We start from the raw sequence: 13,510 nt of genomic DNA on the forward strand, positions 1-13,510 counted from the left end.
GGAATCATTTGCTGATAGCTCAGTCCCCCCAGTTCAAAAATCCTATCTGCGCCCCTGGGTGGGGGAGTCATTTTGACAGTTGCTCATAAAGTATTCTTAAGTTCCATATAATTTAACTCCTTTATGTATTAACTAAATGAGTATTACAACAATCTTTGTGTGAAAATTGTCATTTTTACTTTGTAAAATAAAGTTGACAGAACAATACAAGAGAATTTTTTAAAATAACTTTTTGTTCATTGACTTTTTAAACAGGGGCGGCACGGTGGTGTAGTGGTTAGCGCTGTCGCCTCACAGCAAGAAGGTCCGGGTTCGAGCCCCGTGGCCGCTGAGGGCCTTTTCTGTGCGGAGTTTGCATGTTCTCCCCATGTCCGCATGGGTTTCCTCTGGGTGCTCCGGTTTCCCCCACAGTCCAAAGACATGCAGGTTAGGTCAACTGGTGACTCTAAATTGACCGGAGGTGTGAATGTGAGTGTGAATGGTTGTCTGTGTCAGCCCTGTGATGACCAGGCGACTTGTCCAGGGTGTACTCCACCTTTCACCCGTAGTCAGCTGGGATAGGCTCCAGCTTGCCTGCGACTCTGTAGAACAGGATAAAGCGGCGAGAGATAATGAGATGAGATTGCAAGTACATGCATCCATTATCTGTAGCCGCTTATCCTGTTCTTTGTAGTACATAGTTAATTATTAAATATATGCAAAACATTTATTAATATATTTCAATATGTTATGGAATTGCACATGGATAGCATAATGTCACATTGATATCACCACATTTTAAATTAAATTTAACTCAATTAGTAGGCAAGTGATTATCTAATTTATGCCGCTTTTCCACTACCAACGCGGCTGAGTTGGGCTGAGCCGTGCCGTGCTGAGTTGGGCTGAGTCGAGCTGAGTGGGGCTGTTGGAGTTGCATTTCGACTACAACTGCGCTGAACTGTGCTGGCTGGAAGTGGGTGGACACATTGGGTGGAGTTAGCGAAAGTGGGTGGACGTCACGTGATGTCGTTAGGCGGCGCAAACAGTGACATCAGTGACCTTTTAAGCGGTAGTCTCACGACCCGGATAGTAAACAATAAACATGGAGGACATGGAGTCGTTAGTGTTGCTGGTCTTGGTGCTGTGGCTTGTTGTCACCGACAACGCCAACAGATACTGGCAAGAGCGTATAGATGAGGCGAGGCGCATAAGGCTTCAGAAATTCTCATAATTCGTAATTCTTCTTCCGGGTTTACGGTGTTTACAGATCCCAGCGTGCTCATGGGGCGTGTGTGGGCATGTGAGGACACTCCTCCTCACCAATCAGTGCACAGGGAAGTGTCTCCTCACGCCCCTAGCCCCACTCGGCTCGGTTTGGCTCGCTTCAGCCCCACTCCAAAACCATGTGAGTTTTGGGTGCTGAGTGAGGCTGAAGTGAGCTGAGTCGTGCTGCTCTGGGGTAGTTGAAATGTGAGCCCTGTCGGGCTGAAGTGAGCTGAAAAAGGGTAGTGGAAAAGGGCCATTAGTGTCCTAAATGAGACCAATTGCTGCACCTGTAACAACTGAGAAAAAGAACAGTTGAAATAATCATGGCTGCACTCCAGAAAATCCGCTACAAAGTGCTACTTGTCTGGCCAGCAGGTCTAGTTTTAACTGTTGAAGGGCCATCCGCTCTTGATGGTGCCGCTCCCTTTGGTCATGCAGGTCTCGGAGCAACTGGAGCTGCTCCTTCTCAGAGTTGAGCAGCTCCTGGCTGCACCAACACTCTTGGCCAGCTGTACTGTGGCTGCCTGCAGCCTGGGAAATGCAAATCTGCAGTTTGGGAAGTGGTCAGCCGAGAGGGTACAGGGGGTGGGGAGGTACTGTGGTCTGGGGAGGCAGGTGATTGGATGGATGCCTCCTTCACATGCCAAATGCCACTTGGCTGCATACTGATTTATAAGGGACATTAAGCTCTTGAATGGGGAACAGTGAAATGAGTAGAAACAAGGAAAGCATTTTACTGAATTATTTGGCTTATTTGCCCATTCTTTCATGTGAATATTTGTTCATTTAATAATTAAAAAATACACACACATGGAATAAAACATTTTATTGTCCAAAAATGTAAAAGTTTCAATTATTAATTAGCACATATGTAGTGCTTCATTACAATACATATTTTAAGCACTTTATATTTCACTGTAGTGGGGCGGTTTAGCTTGAATATTCAAAAGGATTGTGCATTTTGTGATACAAGCATCAAATTTGGCACAAATGTACATTGATATATGGCGAACATTTTCAGATATTGAGCCACTCGGAATTCTCTCTTCATGTCCGCCATATTGGAATTCAAAATGGACGCCATTTGAAGTCTACATTTTCGATTATCTTTGGGTCTAATGCTGCTATTGACTCGATTCTGGTGTCCAAATGTATGTTTTGGGGGGCAAGGAATCCAATGGTAACAGTCTGCATCGCATATTTTGTACCAATGAGCCGCCATATTGGATTTCAAAATGGCCGTTGTTTGAAATCTACATTTTCGATTATCTTTGGGTCTAATGCTGCTATTGACTCGATTCTGGTGTCCAAATGTATGTTTTGGGAGGAAAGGAATCCGATGGTTACAATCTGCATTGTGTATCTTTATAAATTAGCCAACATATTGGATTTCAAAATGGCCGCCACTTGAATTCTACATGTGCGATTACCTCTGGGTCAAATATTTTTATAGTACATGACAATATTTGCTGGTATCCATTTTTCAAAATGACATACTTTATTACAATACTCCACTTAATTCATGAGAGATGAATATTCATCATGTATTTTTGACAAGACAACATTTTACTCAAAGTCTGTGAAGTAAAAATTGTTTTGACAAGTTTGAGTTATTGATTAGATTCTGTGTTGTTCTAGGTTTGATATGGAACCTGAAGGAGTTCCAACAGTTAAGCAATAGGCTAATTATCCTAAAGTAGGTGAAGGTGACGGGCAGCACGGTGGTGTAGTGGTTAACACTGTCGCCTCACAACAAGAAGGTCCTGGGTTCGAGCCCAGCGGCCGACGAGGGCCTTTCCGTGTGGAGTTTGCATATTCTCCTCATGTCTATATGGGTTTCCTCTGGGTGCTCCAGTTTCCCCCACAGTCCAAAGGCATGCAGGTTAGGCTAACTGGTGACTCTAAATTGACCGTGAGTGTGAATGGTTGTCTGTGTCTATTGCCGCTTTTCCACTACAAACGCGGCTGAGTTTGGCTGAGCCGTGCCGTGCTGAGTCGGGCTGAGCGGGGCTGTTGGAGTTGCATTTCAACTACAACTGCGCTGAACCGTGCTGGCTGGAAGTGGGTGGACACATTGGGTGGAGTTAGCGAAAGTGGGTGGACGTCAGGTGATGTCGTTAAGCAGCGCAAACAGTGACATCAGTGAGCTTTTAAGTGGTAGTCTCACGACCCGAATAGTAAACAATAAACATGGAGGACATGGAGTCGTTAGTGTTGCTGGTCTTGGTGCTGTGGCTTGTTATCACCGACAACGCCAACAGATACTGGCAAGAGCGTATAGATGAGGCGAGGCGCATAAGGCTTCAGAAATTCTCGTAATTCGTAATTATTCTTCTTCCGGGTTTGCGGTGTTTACAGATCCCAGCGCGCTCGCGGGGCGTGTGTGGGCATGTGAGGACACTCCTCACCAATCAGTGCACAGGGGAGTGTCTGCTCACGCCCCCAGCCTCAGTCGGCTCGCTTTGGCTCGCTTCAGCCCCACTCCAAAACGGTGCGAGTTTTAGGGGCTAAGCAGGGCTGAAGCGAGCCGAGTCGTGCTGGCTTTTGGTAGTCGAAACGCGAGCCGTGTCGGGCTGAAGCGAGCTGAAGTGAGCTGAAAAAGGGTAGTGGAAAAGGGCCATATGTGTCAGCCCTGTGATGACCTGGCAACTTGTCCAGGGTGTACCCCGCCTTTCGCCCGTAGTCAGCTGGGATAGGCTCCAGCTTGCCTGTGACCCTGTTGGAGAGAATAAGTGGCTACAGATAATGGATGGATGGATGGATGGATGGATGGATGGGTGGATGGAAGGGTGAAGGTGACTGCATTGTCAAGCAGGAGAAGGTGTGTGTTCCTGAAAGTTTAACTGGAACAACTAGATAATGCTGATGAACAAGAATGAGCATCTATTCCGTCCTCTGCCTCTTGGTTACTTACTCAGTCACTGACTTTTGGTGGATGACTTCCTCATGATTGTACCAAATTCTTTCCTTTTTTAAAAATGATGGATTTAATATTGCTCTGTGGGTGCTCCAAGTTTGGGATATTTTTTTAATAACCAAACCCTAATTGACACTTTTTCAGAACCTTGTCCTGCATGTGTTTTCATAGGTTATTGGTTTTCATGATGCTGTTTGCTTAAGTATGCTCTCTAATAAACCCTGGAGCTTTCTACAATCAAATCACTGTCTTTAGAATGGAAATCACCTCATAGTTTCTGGAAACTTTCAGCTGATTTAACCATAACTAATTTAGGGGTTTTACACCAATGGAGGGTGAATAGTTGACAAATTAATTTTTTTATTTGTAAATAATTTTGCAAACTATACTGATCAATCCATTTCTCAATAATATGGGCTATTTTGTGTAGAGACATGACATACAGCTCTGGGGAAAAAAAAGAAATAAGAGACCACTTAAATCTTTTCTTAAATCAGCATCTCTGTGTACGGCAGCCATTTCATTCCAGTGTCTGTGCTGGGATTCCAACACATCTCATTTTACTTAATGAGGTATTGATTAGGTCATCACCTGCACCAAATATTATTTAATGAGGAAAAGTATAAAATCCACTGATGTGGTCATCACTATCCTCTTGCAATAGGACCAGTCTGGATGGCAAACACAGTGCTAGTATTACCTTAAATTTAATTGGAATATAAAAATATCTATTCTTCATGTAACAGTCCACAGAATGGAAACAACAGGGAAGTGAAGTTTAGGTCAGATAAGCGCAAATGTCGATTTCAAATGGCGGCCATTTTGAATTCCAATATGGCGGACATGAAGAGAGAATTACGAGTGGCTCAATATCTGAAAATGTTCGCCATATGTCAATGTACATTTGTGCCAAATTCGGTGCTTGTATCACAAAATGCACAATAGGTTAGCTATGCTGCCCCACTACTGGCTTTTAGTTGAAAATGAATGTCATGTGACATCAACTGGATTTAGCAACTACTAATGCCTATAGCAACCCTTAGCAAAAAGAAGTTTAATCAAGTGTGCTACAAGTATACTTATTTTATACTAAAATCGAGGAAGTGTACTTGAAGGTTACTTCTTATAAACTAATTCTTGATACACTTACAACATAGTACAGGGAAGTATACTTGGTTTATACTGAACCAAGTATAAAAAAGTATAAGTAGACCTACATCAATACTAAGACTTACACTTATACATTACTTTAATACTAAAACTTATACTTGGACCTAAGTATACTTTGTAAATCTTTTTGCCACAAAATAGGAATGCTTAGCATATATCTTGCTTCAAGAGCACAATAAGGTCAACTCATTAATTGACTCAACGTTTAATTTATATATTTATACTATATGTATATATTATTTATAATTTATATTACATTATATTTTATATATATATATTATATTTATAATTTATATTACATTAGCTGAGCTATACAGCTGGTAAGTGATTAGGGAATCCAACCTGATCAGAGGGCCCCTCTCACCCCCTCCATCACTCCTTCCAACTGCTCCCATCAGGCTGGCGCTACAATGTACCACTATAAACAAAAAGTCCTTCATCCCCTCTGCAGCAGCCTTACTCAACAGCACATGATGAACATTACCAGCCAACCCAACCGTCAACATGCATGTCTTGTTTAATGTCTTATTATAATTCTGGAGATTAACACTTAGTCATTATGTGTACTGAATTGCATTATCTTCATGTACCTTACACTTCATCATACACAAAAACAGGAAAACAGAAAAAAGTTTGGCTTGACTTTATTTATTTAACTAGTCCCTTTCAAAAGGGTTTGGCAATGGTGTTATGTACAGTGTGTCAGCTGTTTCAACAAGGACACATTTTGTTTTGATCATGTCAGGCGAGACAGCATGAACAGTTTCAGTTTTTTGAACATCATATACAAAATGACTTTGTACATTTATTTGCGAATCTTTACATACAGGCCTGCCTGATTTACTAAGTACGTTAACTAAAACACAACATAGTTTGCGACATGGACAAAAAGCAGAGATTTCATGTGAACAAATTTGTTTAAAAACAACCAATTCTATAATACAACAAAATGTACCATCTTTCAAGTATGCAGCACTGTTGAATCTCTTCTTTAGTCTGTCATAGGTTTTACTGTGGTACGTAACTCCATCAACCAAAAAACGGTTGTAAGACCAAAAGCAGTTACTTAGTTTCCCACACAACTTTTCAATGGCAAGCCTATATGACATTTTTATACTGGTTTCCCTTAGCAAAAAGTAGTATACTTAAAGTTCATTTTGTAAAGTATTCTGAAGTGTAAGTATAAGTATATCAAGTGTACTACAGGCCATGTACTTCAAGTGTACTAGAAAGCATACTAATTTAATACTTCTTCGGACTAAATTGGAACATTTTAAGTTTATAAAAGTATACTTCAAAGTTACTTTTAAGTTAGCAAAAGTACTCTTTAAGTACTCTCATCTATACTATATACTGTAAATGTACTTGGTATATCCCTCTTGTATAATTACAGTATATAACTAGTACAATGGCAGTACATAAGTGTACTTATGATATACTTCAAGTACACAATAGGGATATACCAAGTGCATTGATAGTATATAAATGAGTATACTTGAAAGTGTACTTTTGTAAACTTAAAACGGACTTGAAAGTATACTTTTATAAACTTAAAATGTTCCAATTTAGTCCGAAGAAGTATTAAATTAGTATGCTTTCTAGTACACTTGAAGTACATGGCCTGTAGTACACTTGATATACTTATACTTACACTTCAGAATACTTTACAAAATGAACTTTTAAGTATACTCCTTTTTGCTAAGGGAAAGATGGGCATTGCAAAGAAGCTCTTAGCAAAGTTGCTCTTAAGAGACCTTCTTACAAGTGTGTTCGGGAAAGCCACATACAAAGACGGTGTTTGTTGCTTAAGAGTGTCTTTAAACTTGCTCTTTAGCCCTCAAGTGCAATGTTATTGGGGAAACCCACCCCAATTGTTCTCTGGCTGCCTAATATATCACACCCCTTGACAGGTGCCATTGTAATGAGGTAATCAATGTTTTTCACTTCACCAGTTGATGGTTTTAATGTTATGGCTGATCATTGTATATGGCTGTATTAGAGGCATCAATAAATGATAATAGGGTGTTCCAAATTATGAAACATGCTGTAGTTCATAGATGCATTCAGCATAAAATGACAGAACAAGAAACAAGGATATGTACGACTTGTACAATTCTTTGTCACTGTTTGGAGAAGTTTTACCAAAAACATTTTTTGTATATTATAGTCAAAGTGATTAAACTGTTCGGGCTTGTTTAAATTGCTGTAGTTCAAATATGTATATGCAAATAAAAATAACAAAAAAACAATTTTTAAAAAATTTCAAAACTGTGAAATAAACGGGGGCCAAACACAGTGCACAGAAATGCCAGAAACCCCTTTCAGTATAAATTGAAAGCAAAGGAGTCCCTCATCACGGATTTTGTTTAAGAACACTGTACTTTTCAAATAATAGTCCTATTATTGTGCAATAATATTCTGGCTGTTTATCGGAACCACAGAGCAGTCCCCTCTGAAAGTATTGGAATGGCAAGGCCAATTTGTTAGTTTTTGCTAATACATTAGACACTTGGGTTTGAGATCAAAAGATAAATGAGCTGTTCATCTGAGATGTACATATATTTACATCTGAATTTCAGATTCAGCTTTCATTTCCTGATATTTACATCTAGATGTGTTCAACATCTTGGAGCATGACACCTTCTGTTTGAACCCACCCATTTTTCAAGAGGTCAAAAGTATTGGAACACACAACATTCTTATGTTTCTTGTTGCCCAGGTATGCCCTGTTAGATTGATTGGTTGTTTAAAGAAGTCAAGTTTATTTGTATAGCGCTTTTAACAATAGACATTGTCGCAAAGCAGCTTGACAGAATTTGAATGACCTAAAACATGAGCTAATTTTATCCCTAATCTATCCCCAATGAGCAAGCCTGTGGCGATGGTGGCAAGGAAAAACTCCCTCAGATGACATGAGGAAGAAACCTCGAGAGGAACCAGACTCAAAAGGGAACCCAACCTCATTTGGGCAACAACAGACAACATGACTATAACAGTTTTAACATGAAGTCAGTTTTGTTGAGGTTATAACTCTTCATTGATAGAAACTTGAGTGCAAAACTGTTCATAAAGTTAGCAAGTCAACTGTAGTCCTCAGCCGTAAATGCATGACTGTAAGTGTCCAGAGCGTCTTCCAAGTGTGACTTTCAACTGTCTATATGGGGCCATCCTCCACAGGAGCAATGTGATTGAGACTCCAACCAGACATGGGGCATCAGAATGGATTAGGCAGGTCCGAGGAGCAGAAGAGGTCAGCATCTCGATCTCAGGACTGACATGTAACTCCGAGGGAGAAAACACAAGTTGTTAGGTATGCCCAATGTTACCTGAATAAGTAGGAACAGCATACGTTTTGCACCGAGTACAAGCAGGACCTCTGGCAAAACTAACAATGACAGCATAACTAAAAGGGGAGAGCCAGAAGGTGTAACAGGCATGAGAGAGCCCCGGGACATAAAGCAGCCAGCCACTACACGTCAACAAACTCTGCATCCATACATCCCAGTTTAACAAAACACTGTCTGAGGACCCTCCAGATCTACAGTACTCCTTTACCTCATAAGCACAATTAACAAAAGGCTTGACTAAACAGACATGTTTTCAGCCTAGACTTAAACACTGAGACTGTGTCTGATTCCTGAACACTACTTGGAAGGCTGTTCCATAACTGTGGGGCTTTGTAAGAAAAGGCTCTGCCCCCTAATGTAGTCTTCACTATACGAGGTGCCAGCAGATAGCCTGCACCTTTTGATCTAAGTAGGCGTGGCAGGTCATAAAGGACCAGAAGTTCGCTCAGGTACTGTGGTGCGAGACCATTCAGTGCTTGAAAGGTTAATAGTGGTATTTTATAATCAATATGAAATTTGATTGGGAGCCAATGCAGTGTGGATAAGACTGGGGTGAAGTGGTCATATTTTCTAGTTCTAGTAAGGACTCTTGCTGCTGCATTTTGAACTAACTGGAGCTTGTTTATGCACTTACTGGAACATCCAGACAGTAAGGCATTACAATAATCCAACCTGGAGGTAACAAAAGCATAAACTAGATTTTCTGCTTCATGTAGTGACCATTAAATTTCTTATCTTGGCAGTATTTCTGAGATGAAAGAAAGCTATCCGGGTAATGTTATCAATGTGAGTTTCGAATGAAAGACGGGGGTCAATCACCCTGAGGTCTTTTACTGCTGCACATGAAGAAACAGAAAGGCCATACATAGTAACTCTGGAATCAGAAAACTTGCTTCTAGTTGCATGTGGTCCTAGTGCAAGTACTTCAGTCTTATCAGAGTTAAGCAGAAGGAAGTTAATAAGCATCCAGTGTCTAATGTCCTTTACACATTCCTCAATTCTATTAAGCTGGTGTCTCTCATCTGGTTTTGCAGAAACATACAACTGTGTGTCATCAGCATAACAGTGGAAACTAATACAATGTTTATGAATAATATCACCTAGAGGTAACCTATATAAAGAAAAAAGCAGTGGACCCAAGACAGAACCTTGTGGAATGCCAAACTTTACCTCAGTATGTCCAGAAAAATCACCATTTACATCAACATACTGATAGTGATCAGTTAAATAAGACCTGAGCCAGGAGAGGGCAATTCCCTTAACTCCCACAACGTCGTTTTCTAGTCTATCCAGAAGAATGGAATGATCAATGGTATCAAATGCTGCACTAAGGTCAAGCACTTCAAACAGCGCGACACAGCCCTGATCAGAAGCCAACAGTAAGTCATTTACTACTTTAACCAGAGCTCTGTCTGTGCTATGATGAGGTCTAAATCCTGACTGATGCATTTCATGGATGTTATTCCTATGTAAATATGAGCATAATTGCTGTGCCACAGCTTTTTTAAGGATCTTGAAGATAAAGGGGAGGTTTGATATTGGCCGATAATTGGACAGCTGACAGGGATCAAGGTCAGGGTTTTTTTTTAATCAGGGGTTTGATAACTGCTAGTTTAAAGGATTTGGGTACATAGTCGATCGTAAGAGAAGAATTTATTATTTTTAGAAGCGGTTCAATTACTTCAGGTATTATCTGTTTGAATAGACTTGTAGGTAAGGGATCTAGTACACAAGTTGAGGCTTTTGATGCGGAGATTTGTGAAGGTAATTAAATTTCTCTCAGGCGAGTAAAACATTCTAATTGCTGATCTGATACAGTTATATTGTTAACTACAGGGTCACTTACATTGTCTGACCTTAAATTAGTAGTTTGAATTTTTTGTCGGATATTTTCAATTTTGTCATTGAAAAAATTCATGAAGTCGTTGCTACTACGTACTGCAGGTGTGCATGTGTCGATAGTGAACTTATTCCTGGTTAATTTTGCTACAGTATTAAATAGGAATCTAGGATTATTTTTGCTATCTTCTCTTAGGGAGGAGAGATATGTTGATCGAGCAGCACTAAGAGCTTTTCTATACTTCAGGAAGCTCTCCTTCCAAGCTAATTTGAACACTACCAATTTTGTTTGATGCCATTTACATTCCAATTTTTGAGTGGTCTGTTTTAAAGTGTGAGTGTAATCATTATACCAGGGTGCTAACTTTTTCTCTCTGATCATGTTCCTTTTAAGAGGAGCTACATTATCTATTATTTTCCATTTGGGCCAGTAACTTTTCAATTCCACTGGCCCAATGGGCCACCAGTGGTAAATGCTTAATGTCTAGGCGTGCAAAGGGTCTTCTGGGTTATCGAAGTGAAATATGAAAATCTCCAACAACAAAAGCTTTGTCTAAGGAAATAACCAGGTCTGAGAAAATCTGCAAATTCCGAAAGAAACTCAGAATATGGCCCCGGGGGCCTGTAAAGAATAAGTAATGGAATTAACTGGGTAGACTTATTTTTCAAAGCTAAATACATTATATTCATATGAAGAACTTCAAATGTATTAAATTTTTAACCAGGTTTGTGTGTTACACCTAGATAATCATTATAAATAAGTGCAACGCCTCCTCCTCTGCCAGTTAGACGAGGCTGGTGTATATGACTGTATCAAGGAGGACTAGCTTCATTTAATGTTATATATTAATTTGTCTTAATCCATGTTTCACTTAAACACAGTACATTAAACTCCTGATCAGTAATAAGTTAATTAACCATTAGCACTTTAGATGTAAGAGATCTAAAATTTAATAGCCCCACCTTTAGATCAAAGGTGCTGGCAGCGGCTATACAGTTAGTATGGCCTAATTTTATATTGATTAGGTTACTGGAACAAACTCTGAGTATTTCTACTTTTTTGTTTAGCTCAGGGAACAGACACAGTCTTGATGTAGGGGACTCTGAGTGACGACTCTGTGCAGCTAGCAGACAGTCGATTTAGCCTGTTCATCTGCTCCCTGGCCTTGGCTCTGGATTGTCAGAAGTTAACTAGACCTGTTCTCAGACTATGACCTATGCCTCAAGAAATGAGGGCAGCACCTTCCTGAGTGGGATGGATACCGTCCTGCCCTAACAGGCCAGCAGTACCCTCAAAATTAGCTCAATTATCTATAAAGCCCACACTGTTTTCAGAGCACCACCTGGACAACCAGCAGTTCAGAGACCACAACCTGCTGTAAGCATCACTAATTTAAACACCTTTGCTAATTTAAACACCTTTACAAAGTTATTCTTTGTAACCTCAGACTGACAAAGGCATATATCATTAGCTCCTGCATGGATAACTATCTTTGAGAACCTGTGCTTGCCTAGGACCCTAAGATTACCTGTTACGTCTGGCGCCCTGGCTCCCAGTATACACCTGACTAAAGCTGCTGGTGCCCCTAAAGGCCTAGCTGATTTCACATGCCGTATGCTAGAGTCCCCTATAACCAGAGCTCTTTCAGGTTTCTCAGTGGGTGCATCATTAAGGAGAGCAAAACTGTTCGACACATGAAGCGGAGAGGAGTGATGCTCCCGTGGGTGAGCCTCAGCAGTAGCTATGGCTCTATGCTTATGCCGCCGAGTCGTCACCCATTCACCCCGCTGTAAGGGCTCTAATGTCAGAGTTGGGGGATTACTAACTCCACCTAGGGCATCCAGACTTTCCCCTACAGAAACTACACTGTTCTCATTCTCACTGGCCTTCTCTAAAGCCTGGATATGCACTTCTAAAACTGCATTCTTCTCTGTCAGAGAGCTAACTAATCTGCACTTTTCACAAATAAAACTGTCACTAGCGACGGAGGAAGAATGACTAAACATCTTGCACTCAGCACACTGAACAAGCTGAAGGTGTGTCATGATGAAAAGATTCACGTACCTTAATCAAAGATCTGTTGATGTTAAAGCAGATCTGATGTGGATGGCCTCCGATTGTGGTCTTTACGCAGGGGGAGAAAAAAGAAAGCTTCCGGTCTTGGTGTTCTTCTGAAAAAAAAGGAAAAAAAAAACAGAAAAAGGAAAGTGAAAGTACAATAAAAAATGAAGAGAATACTGGAAAATTATTTGTAGAAAAAATAAAGATTCGTGATTAACGCAAACACTCGCAGAAAAAAAAGACTCATTGCAAGCAACTCTGAAACCAGGAAGTGTGTAGCACAATGCGCATGCACCAACTCGATACACAATTAATAAAGAATTAATAGCTCTGAATATCTGCTCCTGGTTTGAGAGTAGATATTTTCTGTCTACCAATCTCTTCGTTTGAAAAATTCTGTCTACCAATTTACAGACAAATGCATCCAATCTTATTGGGAGTAGCTTCATCATACTGCAAGACTGTGACCCAAAACAGTCTGCCAACGAAACAAAGGATTTCACAGGGGGGATAAGTTGAACCTGTGGTAGAATTCTCAGAAAGCATCATAAAAGAACGTAGCAGTTCGGTGATTTGTAAGTGGGTTGCCGGCTTGATGCAGTTAGAGCCAGCATGGTATGTGCAACCAAACACTAGGTGTTATTTACTTTGAGATTATCTGTTCTAATATTTTTGCTCAAAGTTGGGTTTTCTGGCACCAAAGGTACCATGTTCTCACTTTACACCTTGATGTAAATATCAGGAAATGAAAGCTGAAATTTATCTCATTCATCTTTTGATCTCAGAACCAAATGTCAAAAAAAGTACTTTCAGAGGTACTTTCAGGTCCAATGGATGACCAGTCAAACATGACATTTTTAAAACTATTTAATGTTTAATCTGTAACATTTAACTACAGATGAAGGATGTATCTCGTGGATGCACCAG

General features: G+C 40.3%; 1 protein-coding gene across 17 annotated transcripts in view; it reads left to right on the top strand.

Annotated features, from left to right (window-relative positions):
• rapgef6 (Rap guanine nucleotide exchange factor (GEF) 6) overlaps positions 1-13,510 on the top strand; it is a 721,150-nt gene that overhangs the window by 5,369 nt on the left and 702,271 nt on the right. The window contains exon 1 of one of the 17 annotated variants that reach the window (XM_060935833.1): positions 8,593-8,645. The exons of 15 other annotated variants lie outside the window; for them this stretch is intronic. The gene's annotated coding sequence lies outside the window, so the exon portion shown is untranslated. Of the gene's footprint in view, positions 1-8,592; positions 8,646-10,041; positions 10,062-13,510 lie in introns of those variants that run through there. One more of the 17 variants, XM_060935834.1, reaches the window with a different exon arrangement.

Source organism: Neoarius graeffei, chromosome 12 (assembly GCF_027579695.1).
Source record: "Neoarius graeffei isolate fNeoGra1 chromosome 12, fNeoGra1.pri, whole genome shotgun sequence".
Lineage (NCBI taxonomy): Eukaryota > Metazoa > Chordata > Actinopteri > Siluriformes > Ariidae > Neoarius > Neoarius graeffei.